The sequence below is a fragment of the Alligator sinensis genome, unplaced genomic scaffold (assembly GCF_000455745.1).
Source record: "Alligator sinensis unplaced genomic scaffold, ASM45574v1 scaffold465_1, whole genome shotgun sequence".
In the NCBI taxonomy this organism is placed as follows: Eukaryota; Metazoa; Chordata; order Crocodylia; family Alligatoridae; genus Alligator; species Alligator sinensis.
In genome coordinates, this window is record NW_005841979.1 from 285469 (window position 1) to 297855 (window position 12387).

The 12387-nt window shown below is 39.9% G+C and overlaps 1 protein-coding gene across 6 annotated transcripts in view; it reads left to right on the forward strand.

The window, feature by feature from the left end:
* Positions 1–6: 6 nt before the first annotated feature.
* The window catches only part of PPP1R12A (protein phosphatase 1 regulatory subunit 12A), a 198276-nt gene continuing 185895 nt past the window's right edge, over positions 7–12387 (forward strand). For all 6 annotated transcript variants that reach the window (XM_025200923.1, XM_025200922.1, XM_006021108.3 and 3 more), the window contains exon 1: positions 7–128. The gene's annotated coding sequence lies outside the window, so the exon portion shown is untranslated. The remainder of the gene's footprint in view (positions 129–12387) is intronic.

A 12387-nucleotide genomic window follows, 5' to 3' on the forward strand; every position in this document is an offset into this window, starting at 1 on the left:
AGTCCGACGCCGGCGCCGTCTTCCTGGCTGCCTGCTCCAGCGGGGACACGGAGGAGGTGCTGCGGCTGCTGGAGCGCGGCGCCGACATCAACTACGCCAATGTGGACGGGCTCACGGCGCTGCACCAGGTCCGGGCTCGGGGGGCGGCCGACCCGGGCCGGGGGGAGGGCCCCGGGACCCTCTCCCTGGGAGCGGGGGTCTGGGGACGCGGCTGCCTGGGGCGGGCAGGTCGGGAGGGCTGGCGGGGAAGAGGAGAAGGAGGCAGAAAATATCTCCTGTGCTGGGGGTCACTCCAGTCCGCTGCCCCAAGGCTTTGTGTGCTCTCTGCCCCTCGGTCGCGTTTCCTGCCCCCCCCCTCCCCCCATCTCGCTGCACTTTAGAGCCTTAAATCTGTGTGTGTATTTGTGTGCTTGTGTGTGCCTGTGTGTAGGCAGCTCATCTCTCTCTATCTGGTTTCTAGGGAGAACCAGTGTCTTGTTCCTAATATAGAAACGTGTGTCAGTTGCCCGTGGCCCTCACCGGTTTCTTTCGCAGTGTGGTGGGAGCCTAGCTCCAGAGCCCTGCCAGGCTTTTACAGTCTGTGGATTGCTCTCCTCTTCCCAGACCCACAGAAAGCTGCAAAAAAAATAGGGTCCCCCTGGCTTTGTTCTTGGGGTTTTGGCAACGGGATGGACCTTTGGGTCGGGGTTGGGATCGGGGTCAGGGCAGGGGGTGGAGGGGGATGGCAAGGAAACGGGCTGTGAAGTTTCGTCAAAATGGATGCTTTGTGCATGGTAAAGTTTTATAGCAGTGCGATTGGAATCTCCAAACATTAGCCAAATAAGGCAAGACTGTGGCAATCCGGAGATAATGCGGGTTTGCCTGAATAGTTTTCGTTTTCTCTGAGCGGGCCAAAAGCTCAGGCAGCATCTTAAGTTCACCGAATGTCAGGAAAGCAAGAATAATCTCTTTGACAGGTTCGCTTTTTTGGGGGGGGGGTTTTGTAAGTTTCTATGTTGCTGTTCAGGAGTTCTCCAAACGCTTGGTCATAATCACTCGTTTGATCTGGTAGAAATCCTCCCCTGATGCGCTGTTTAGAAGCAGTGTGGTGACAGTGTCTGGTTGTACAAACAAACTTGACATAAAAATAAGTATGATGAATGTCTCCTTGTTTAGCATCACAATTAAAGTACCCTGTTAGATAACTGGTTTTTATACTATGCTCTAATGCACTGTGTTTAATTCTTTGGTTTCACTGTAAAAGCTGTCAGTTGCTCTTCCATTGAGTCATTAGTCCTGTCAGGGAATTGGTATAACTTCTAGTTGTAAAAATAACCAAAAGAATGAAATTTAATGTGTATATGGGGTTAAAAAAAAAAAGCAACGTATTAACCATTGGACAGTATATTTTCTTATAATCTGCCATTGTACAACGAAGTAGTATATTAAAGCCTAGTTTTACCACTCCAGATATTTATTTCTGTTTGTACCACAGAGAACTGCCTCTGCTAGTTAAGCCATATCTTATTTGGTTAGATGTTAATATGTAAGCAGTCACTTTCAGGTCCAGAATCTATCGAACCCTTAACGATGCAAAGAAAAGAATGGTGCATGGTTTGTTTTGTTATTGGTAGAAGAACAAATTTATGAGAATTCCTGTTTTTGGCAAGCTGGAACCTTCTTAAAAAGTGGAGGAGGAGTCTCTGTCACTTCTACAATACTGTAATATAACACTTTTTTTGATGTCACTCCACCTTTCTTCTGTTGAACTTTTGCCCCTCCAAATGGTGAACTGGCTGCAGGAAGCAGGAGGTCAGTGTAACTGCAGAACTCTTTTGCTTGAACTCCTGTTTGCCTCGCTCATCAGTTACGTTGCAGTGATACTACAGTAAAATGGTGTTGAGTCTTCTGTCAGCAAACATCTAGTTAAAAAACAAATTGGAGAATTTTAATTCTGAACTGGCAGTTTTCTTTATGTAGCCGAATAAATTTATGTTCCCTGAATGTTTGTTGGATTCATAATGTCCCTTTAACTGACACACAGCCTTCATTTTAGTAAAATTTTCTCTCCTGTTACATAGCACCTCTCTAAATTAAAAATGATAAAATATTAGGTACCTCTTTGAGTTAGGGAAACCCCATCCATTACCAGAGCTGTCTGTGTGTGACAGATAAAGCCATGCCTACTCAAGGATAACTTCTGAAAAAGCTTCCTGCTCTTGTAAATCTTCCTTTGACTTTAACTAGCATCAACAATGTTGAAAGACCCATTGTAGTGGGGCTGCCATGGTCGCCCTCACTGAAGTGCTGTCAGTTAGTTTAGATTGGTTTACTCATATGAAACAACAGTTTCTGTCTGTTTTCTAAACTGAGGTGACTCCCTCCCACTTTTGGACCACTTTTCATCTTTCCCATTATGCCCCATCCTTTTTTTCTCATCAGCAGCATTAATTACAATTATTTTTTTAGATTTATATTCCGTTCTACCCAGGGAGCCTTGAAATGGCTTTTCTTGCTCAGAAAGGTTCAAAGCCTAGCTCTAATCTCAAATGCCTGCTGTAATATATGGTTTAGTGTTGTAGAACAGGAACATAATCCATCTCTTGTAATTCCTTGTTAACTAGATATGAAGCAGAATAGGTAATTCCTTGTTAACTACATATGAAGCAGAATAGGTGAATGGTTTTCTTGTCTTTGAAAACCTGGTGATTGGTGACAGTTCATAGGCAGTTCAAGTCCCAAATATTTCAGTTAACTTGAGCTTCAGTTACCAGTGTGGCAGTGAGCTGTATTACTTGCAGCCATTGGGTCTCCCCATTAGTCAGTTTGTTCTAAGAGCTAAACTAGTAATTAAAGTACAAATACCTAGCTTGGTAGAATAAAAAGCTTGTAAGACAAACTGGCATGTGTGGGTTTCTGTCCTTCCTGTGTAAGAAGAAAAAAAAAAAAGTGCTTTCTGAGTATGCTTTATAAAGGCCATGAAGTACTGCAGACTACTTTATGAGATGAATAATCTGCAAGTGCCTCTCTCTTCCCCCGTACCACCTACATGCTTTCATTTTACCATGATTTGACACTCCTGTTAATAGTTGATTTTCATTTTATACTATGATGTGCAGAAGTAGGTGCTTGTTAAGTGCACTTCTTAGAGGATGCAGCAGTTAAAATTACTTGCAGAATATTCTTATCATCTAGTACTCCAAAAAAAATCACCAAAGATTGTAGTACATTAAAAACCAAAAATTCTTTAGTCTTGTCCAGGTTAGAACAGATCCTGATGGTCTCTTCTGGGCTTAAGGTCTTTTGACTCTGAATTCTATTTTTTTTTCTTTACTGGGTAGGTCATAGTACGTTTTGTTATGCTGTACTGGGGCTTCATCACTTGAAAATGGCTGTAAATTAGCAATTGTTTTTAGTGTATATTGCCAGGAACTACCAGACTTATTTATTTTTAAATTCTTGGTCTCAAATTGATATTTATTTATTTAAATGGTAAGATTCCATTAACTCAGTGGAAGTTGTAAAAGCCAGTTATTCTCTTATTTCTGTATTACTTTATAGTTGTCAAATGAATACATTTAATATATGGATTGCGTAGAGTATTTGTTTTTGTCATAATCTATCTTGCCAATTTTGTGCAGCATGGAATAAAAGGAAAACAAGCTGGAGTTGATACATGATGCCATGTGCTCCTTGCTAGAATACAATCTCTGGGGAAGTGGAAACAGGCAGTATAGAAGATTCTGTGCTACCACTTGCAATAAATCATGGATTCTCATTGCAGACTATTGCTTAGAGTCAGTTTAGGGACTTGAACAACTTACATGAGTTCTTGCCTAGAAGTATTGTCTTTCAAGTTTTTACAAGCAACCATTTCCAGAAAACTTAGAACCTTATTATTTATTGTTTGCTTGTTTGTTTGTTTTGTCCCATCTTAAATTCTGGGGAATATACTGTCACATCTTGAAGCATGGGTTTATTTCTACAGGTCTGAATAGTGACTCTTATCAGTATAGGCTTTTTTCTTTGGGCTCATCCTGGTAGTATTTGTGAAGTGCTCTATGAGTTCTGTTTTTTCTGTACTAATAAGGTATGGGAAAATATTTGAATATTAGCTGGCTGTGTATACTGGGCAAAACAACATGGGTGCATAGCTGCGCACTTCATACGTCGGTGCGGGCTGGCTTCAGAGTCTTACTTTTCTGTGAACTCCTTTTCCTATATAAATCAATCTATGGTAAAGGTTAGTGAAGCTAAACAGCTTTTTAATGGCAGAGGGAAGGGGAGAAAATTCATATCATAACTTCGCTGTTTGTTTTCCTAATATACAGTATTGGGCTATCAGCACTAATTAAAAGGCCAAATAATACAAGTTATTCACCAGAGAATTGTACAGTAATTTCTCATGCTTGCTGATGGACAGCTGACTGAGCAGCCTTGGAGATTTCTTGAGTACGCAGTTTATCTTAGTGTTTACCAGTCTCTGAGGTGATTATTTTGGGCTCAGTTTGTAAAGCCTTAATTTCTTTCCTTTCCTGCATATATGTGTTCCATCACTTTTACTTGTGTGTGGTCATAAGATGAAACATCTTTCAGTAGTATGGGTGATAATGTCTCTGAAAGAGCTGGAACAGTGAAAAAGAGCTATTAAAAACAAACAAACAAACCCCCAAACCCAAACACACTGTGTTTCTACTGATAACAGCGCTCAGAACACAGTTGCAAGGCTGTTGTTAAACCCCCTTGCAGGTCCTGGGATAAGTATGTATCTGTGGCCAGAGACGGGCTGGGTAGGCTGCTGCAGCTTAGTTGTTTTGACTGTTTACATTACACTACAGATCACAGAGCATCCTGGAATCAGGAAAAGGGATCAGTGGACCCCCTGTTCTGTGACTTCTGCTTTGCTTTTTAGAGGAAGAGCATAATCTTGCCACTTATGCCAAATCTAGTGTTATTTTTTTTCAAGCCTAATGTCACACTTACCACAAACATGCCAGTTGTTAGCAAAGAAATCTGCATTTTGATTTTTTTTTTTAAACTGACGCATCTTTTTTTGCTTGCAAAAATGTTTCGGGTAACATCGTATCATTAGACATGAGAGTTTTAAAAATCTGTTAGAGGGCCATGAATAGTGACCATTCCTCTTACCAAGTTGCATGGTGAAATTAGGAAGACTAGTTCTGTGTTGGGGCTTTTAAACTTCCATACTATTACTCGAGGGGCTTTTTAACCGAAGTGCATGAAGTCAATGCTTTTGTAAAAGCTTGTTCTGTCCCAAGAAATGGGAATCTAATAACATTGTACTTCAGTGTAACCAAGTTTGGGTTCCTGCAGTAATTTGTGGGTTTGGGGGCTTCTGTACTCAATCTGAACCCTCCATTAGTAAACACTTGTTTATTGTAGGCTTTTGGGTGCAAGAGATCTTTATTTTCTATTCAGTATTTGAATGTGTGCACATTTTAAAACAGAATTACTATACATACTACACCTTTTCAGAATTGTTTTGGCTTCTTTGTGGTTGGTGAGGATTACCTGTGTACCTTTCTTTGAGTGTATAGTCATACTGCTTTCCCTGCTGGGTAGCTGTTGTAGTGCACAAATGCAACAGCTGAACTGAGACAACCTTGGGGAAACTCATGTTCTACAAAAAGGTAGCAGTAATTTTGAGAAGATATTTCTTCTCAGATCAAAGTAGCATTTCCACCTATTATGTGGTGATAGTTGCATAACAAACACAAAATGTAAGGCCCAACTTTGAGCGACCATTTCTGTTATTTAGTTGTTGCAAATGTTACCCTGATAATAGCCTTTCTTGATTTGGTACAGTAACATTTATAAACTTTATTGGCACAAAAACATTTATTTTCATATTTAAATATTCCATATTTATTTTCAAAAACAAAATAAACTGTAAATTCTGACACGTGGTTGATCTTGGTTGGATTAAATTTTTTGTAACCCTCTGTTCTCTTAGAGGGAATGCTACATAAGTGCTTTGTAAGCTGTTTTTGGAGCATTACGTGTAGAAAGGGGCAAACATAATCCAGGAACTTAATGGATGCCTGGATCAAAAACTGTAATTTAATGTGTTTTGAAACAATTTCACTGCTGTTTACTGAAATGGTATAATCATTTAGATGTTAAACTTAGGCTGGAGACCGTGAGGCGGAGCCCTAGCTGATGTAAACCAAGCACAGGTCACAAACCTATGACTTAACTCCTTCGACTGAGGCTTTAAGTATGCACATTAGGCTCAACCAGGGACTTAGATTTTGACAAACTTTTTGACTGATCAGCTCTTTACTAGCTTGGCACCTGTAACATCTATTCCACTTACCAGTTTTGTCTTGCTGACATAAATAATTTGCAATTCTCAAAAATGTCAGAAAGCTTAGAACAAATTCGCTTTACTGACCCACTCCTTTCAGAGGCTTGCAATTGACTATTTCCAGAAAAAACGTATGCTTGCTTGCTTGCTTAATTGTGCATTTTCATTTAAATTAACCTTGGGAGCTAGTTATTTATACCAGAAAACCTCGAGTTTTAGAAATGGCACTGATGATTAATTTAAAATTGCATACTGGATATACAGTATTCTTGAGATATTTGCAGAACTAAAGCAAAAACGGTAAACCAAATGGTATTCCATTTCAGTAGCTTGCTCTGATGGAAGTCATTTAACATACAGAAGTGCGTCCAAAAAAATCCTTTTTGTAGATGTTACTAACAGGCATCACATGCAGGTGATGAATTTCATATTGTATACATGTGTTTGCAATTCCTACTAGCTTCTCTTCTTTATTCATCTGAAAAAAAAGTAAATGGATACTTAAAACCAATCTTCAGGGTTGTATAGCTAGTTGTAAGCAGTGCATGGCCTGATACTATCAGATGGGTGGAGACATTCCAAGCTGTCATGCATTGCTATATGCATTCCTGAAATGACAGTCAGTGGAAACCGTGGTATGAGTGGAGGCATTCTTCAGCTGTCCTCCTCCTGGTAGTTTAAGTGTACTAAGGCGGTAGTGTGGCATAAACACGTTCAGGAAACTTAGAATATTTAATTATGAACTGTCTGACTTTCAAAGTTTCAAATTTGGGTCCTATAGATTTGTCAAGTTACCACTTGCTGAAGTAACTAATGGATTTTGAGACATTAAATGTGAAATATAGCTACTGTGTGTATATAATATGTAATACATATATATTTAAATGTTTAATCTTCAATTTCTGATTACCTGAATCAGAGTCCAGGAAATGTGTTTAAATGTCTTTGTCATGATTCTGTTTCCATTTAGCATCCTGCACCTCTAAAGCAGGGCTTGTCAACCTTTTTTGATCATTGTACCTCCAGGCGGCCAGACTCAGAGCAGTGTACCCCTGGGCGCCGAGATTGGTGGGCTGGCATGGAGCTGGATACCAAGCGGGGGTGGGGGGGCGCATGTCCAGCCAGCTTGGTGGCACCTGCGCGGCAGCACGGGACCATGTGTGGTGGTGCTCTGTCCCCACCTGCCTGCATGTTTCTCCTAGGGCCTTCTCAGGTACCCCCGGTTGACAACCCCTGCTCTAAAGCATTATCAGCTTTATATAGCTTTCAAAATCACAGAAGAGGTAAATACTCTGTGGGTAAATACCAGATGTATTTGTTAAATAGGTTGAGACCTCAGAGACAAAATAATACAAAATTGACTGGCCTCAAATTGAGACAGTGTTTTATACTACAATATCCTTGTGCATGCCTGAAAAGGACTACTTAGGAGAGTATCTGAAACACATTTACAGCGGGGTTCAAACAGGAAAGTAAAGATATCATTACACTTTCTAGTCAAAAGCAAGTGGGGGTTTTTTCTTCCCTTTTTATAAAAAATTCTTTATCTTCAGGACTAACTGGACTAAAATTCAAGTGAGTCGTCCTCCTGCTTGGCCCTTGTTGTAGGGGAGCATTAAGCCAGTCCGGGGTCTGAAGTATCGACAGGAGAAGCCAAAGATAGTCTTGTGGCCAAACAGTCTACATGGAAATTTGTTGGGGACTTTCAGCCAAACTCACTCTCTGTGGAATAGTTCTGGTTTTTGATTTGGGTTATGAGGTGTAAACTTCCCTCTTCTTCCCATGACCTTGCCTAGACCCATAGCACCTTAGAACTTTAGCTTGACACCAGAAATCGTGATGAATAAAAACGTGCTCAAGTTACTTTATTTACCTGTTGCTGGGTTTTTCTCATTTTCAAATCCTATATCATGGCCTTGTTTAATTAGTACTAGCGGAAGGACCCGTTCTTTGCCTGGGTCGTTATTTTTGTAATTGCATGGGTTTTTTTTATTTTCAAAGAACTTAATACAACATATTTAGGTCAAAAATATTGTTTATTTTTAAAAAGCATAATACAACACATGTAAAATTTAATATTTAATGTGGAGTGATATTTCAAATGGCATTTAAAGGAATGATCTTTATTGTAGAACTTTGTAAGCAATGTTTGCGGCGTTTCCTGTTGGCACCAGTATATATATAACCCTCTTCGACTACCAGTGAGAAAGGCATTGTTCCCTTAAATAGTCACTGGAAGCCCCACAAAGGGTCAAGTGACAAGTAACTTGCCTATAATTTTCTTTGGGTGGGTGGTATTCAGTAATTTCGGAAGGTTTGGAGTAGATGGAACCAGCCATTCTCAAGTTATAAGCAAACATGCATACATACATACAGACATAAATTTCATTTTATAATCATGATAGCTGAGCTGAATCCATGGCATCCAAAATGAAGTGGTACCAGTTTTTACTATCTGAGGAGCGAAGGAATCCCAGTCACTGAAAGCCCCTAAAAAGGGTCAAGTGAAAAATAACCTGCCTAGAATTTTCCTCGGGTGATATTCAGTGAAGGTTTAGAGTAGATAAGACCAGCCACTCTCAAGTCATAAGCAAACAGATAATAATAATAGTTGAACTGAATTCTGAATGGAGTGGTACCAGTTTGTTACCTGACAAACGAAGGAATCCCAGTCAGTGGAAGCCCTCAAAAGGGTCAAGTGAAAAATAACCCACGTAAAAATTTTTTCAGGTGGTTTTCAGTGATCTTGGAAGGTTTAGAAGTAGATAAAACTCAAGAATGGCTGGTCCTAAGTGAACATACATGCAGACATACATGTAGACATATACTTCATTTCATATCTATACTAGTGAATTGCCCATCAAGAATAATGGCAGGGGACATGGAGCGCTGCCACCCACCACCCTGCGCTGCTACTGCCTCCCAGGAGCGGGGGGGTGGGGGGGAGGGAAGCTTGCCCCTCTGACAGCACCCTGTACCACTGTTGCCTCCAGCACTGCTGGCGTCACTCCTCCACCCCCATCCCACCCCCTGGGCCCTGCTCCTTGGAGGTGGTGGAATACTGCCATGACAGCAGGATGGACCGGGGAGGCGAGGCCAGCGCTGCTGGCTTCACCCCCCACACTTCATCCTCTCCGTCCCCGTTGTCATGGTGGCACTCCGCACTCTGGTTGTTTCACTAACGAATCAGAGTTCTCCAAGAATGTTATGGACAGACAGACTAAGCCTTTTATTATTTAAGAATATCTATACATCTGTTTATAGATAGATAGATAGATCATGCACATCTGTCTGAAACTGGTATAGGGCTTTTAAGAATATTCTTATTGGCAGAACTCAAACACAAAATTGGAACTCAATCTTGTTAAAATACTACCCTTACATTGAAATACTTCATAGGTTTGAGTTTCTTTTAAATGTTTGCTTTGCAATAGCTTTGTTTCATTGTTAACAATGAAAGTTCAGACTTGTGTGGTATAAAATACTTTATTTTAAAGCTTGTTCCTTTTTTAATAAATGAACACCTGACCTTGAATAAATACACATGCAGTTACCTGCTTGCACAAAAATTTCCCTAACTTCAGTGAGAACTATTCATGTGATTAAAGTTAAGTAACTGCTGAGATGTTTCTGGAGTTTAATTTTAAATTTAAAAAACACTTGTGTTTAAAACCCTCTTAATTTAAAAAACCTTGTGTGTGGGGTGGTGTTACTGCTAAGAGATCCACCCAGTAGGAATAGTTATTTAATTTTTAAAAGCTAGCACTTAATTTTATCTAAAGTTACAACGACACAAGTGGGTTGTAGTGATGGTGTTAGTTAATTTGATTGGTGTGTGTGCATGCTTTTTTTTTAATATTATTATCTTTAATAAGGTGACTTTCACACTCCAGCCTGATGTGAATGCTGATGCTCGAGCCTGGTGGTACCCAAGTTCAGGTGCTTGTGGTGGATTTAGATCTTATGCCATTCCCTTGTTATATCCTAGTTCAAGTAGGAAATGAAAGTTGTACTTGTGTCTGTAGGCTTGAGTTAGTATTTCTGATTTTAGGTTGGCAGTCTTAATTCTGGAAGACAGAGGTTTTTGACAAATGTCATGACTTGTTACAATTGTCACTGTTCAGCCAATAAAACTTGACTTATTTTAGGTCTGAATGATAGTTACTTTCAATAGTAGTATGTACTTTGTCTCTAACTCTATGGAAACGTTTTAACACTTTCTCTTTATAAGGAGAATCTTTGTGTAGTGTCAGTTTGTTGGCTCCCAAAGATAACACTGCAGAGAGGGTGCGCTGTACTAGCTGTGGCTGTCAGTGGATTCTGTTATTAGTCGTGGCTTGCTGATCCTCATCTCTGTAACTGCTTTCAAACAATGTAGCCAAATATTCAACACTTGGCTTTATAAAACCAAGGTGCACATGTGAAAGAGGTCATTGTAACTGCATGTGTCACTGAATACTGGAGATGATGCAGGTTTCTTAAGGGAAATGATTCATTATTAGATTGCAGCAAGTCATTTATTACTGTTGTTTATTGCTGCTTTCATAGCTTGACTTGCCTACAAAACTTGATATCACTACCTTGTTTCCATTATTGTTTGAGTAGCTAGCAAGGTGCTCTGTAAACTTCTTTTTTGTTGAACAGGCCCTTTCTTCCCACAAGACTAATTTAACTTAGATGAACTGAAACAGGAAATAATTTATTAATTCCTTCTATAACTTGCCATGTCATCCTCTGTCCACAGTCTACTTTAAAGTTTGGCTGGGTCATTTTTCAACTACACTGACACTTCTGAAGTGGTGTTTTCTGTAAAAATCGGATTAACCTAGGGCATTTAGTATTGAAAATTGAAAACTACTTCTTTCTGTGGCTTTTGACAAAGAGAAGGGCTTTTGTTTATTTATCTTCTCTCTCTATCTGCTGTAAGCAGCATAAGAGGCTCATGCTATTCTACCCTTTCCCCAACTTTCTTTTTTGGATTCTACTTCAAGAATAACTAGTACTTGTCTTTGCTTATTCTTTGTATTTGCCTTTTTTTTAAACAGATTCCTGAAACAAGGATCCTCCTGCTTGCAGTTCTTAATAGGGTTAATAGGTCAGATTGACTGTGTCTATCTGAATTTCCTGATTTTGTTGCTTGAGAATGTGGTTCTCAGGCTGTAATGTACTGAAGCTGTATGTTGACTTAGAGATAAGATGGTATTGGTTTATATTTGGGTGATTTAGTAAAGCTAAGTGGGAGGATTAGATATCTAGGCAGTCAGAGGAATCTAAATCTGAAGAAATCAGGTAGGCTCTTGTGCTTGTTAAGGAAATTTAGGATGACAAGGTTGGACGGTCACAAACTCCTCCATGACCATTTTAGGCTGAACATAAGAACTTCTTTACTGTCCGAGCCCCCAAGGTTTGGAATAGACTGCCACCGGAGGTGGTTCAAGTACCTACTTTGAACACCTTCAAGAGACATTTGAATGTTTATTTTGCTGGAATCCTATGATCCCTGCTGACTTCCTGCTCTTGGGGCAGGGGACTGGACTCGATGATTTTCTGAGGTCCCTTCCAGCCCTAGTGTCTATGAATCTACTCAGTTACTAAATATTTGAAGCCCTAAGATAGCTGGTTTTGTACCAAGCATCTTGGGTACCTGAGTGCTACATAGAGCTTTTCTTTTCCTCCCTCCCCACTCCATCTACCAGTTTGAGGGGGTGGGCTGCAGTTGCAACTTTCCCTCCCTCCAGGCATGGTCAGTCTTTAATCTCTCGCTGCTCAGAATTTTCCAAGCATACCATTACTGCTCCTTGTAGCTTTATTCTGTCTTTTCAAAAACTGTCTGAGTATTGCACTTTTCCTCAGGCATCACACCCAATTGTGAAGATACAGATGCAGTTCTGATCCTAAAACCTGCAATTTAGGAGACCTATGAGACTAACAAGAATCTATAAATTGCACATAAGGGAGATGATAGATCAGCTGTCTACTTAATAACAAATGTAGTTTGGGTAATTATTTTTAAGTATGTAATATTTCAGATTATCGTTTTATTCAGTATAAGAGACAAGGAATCTGAGGCCCATTCCTGC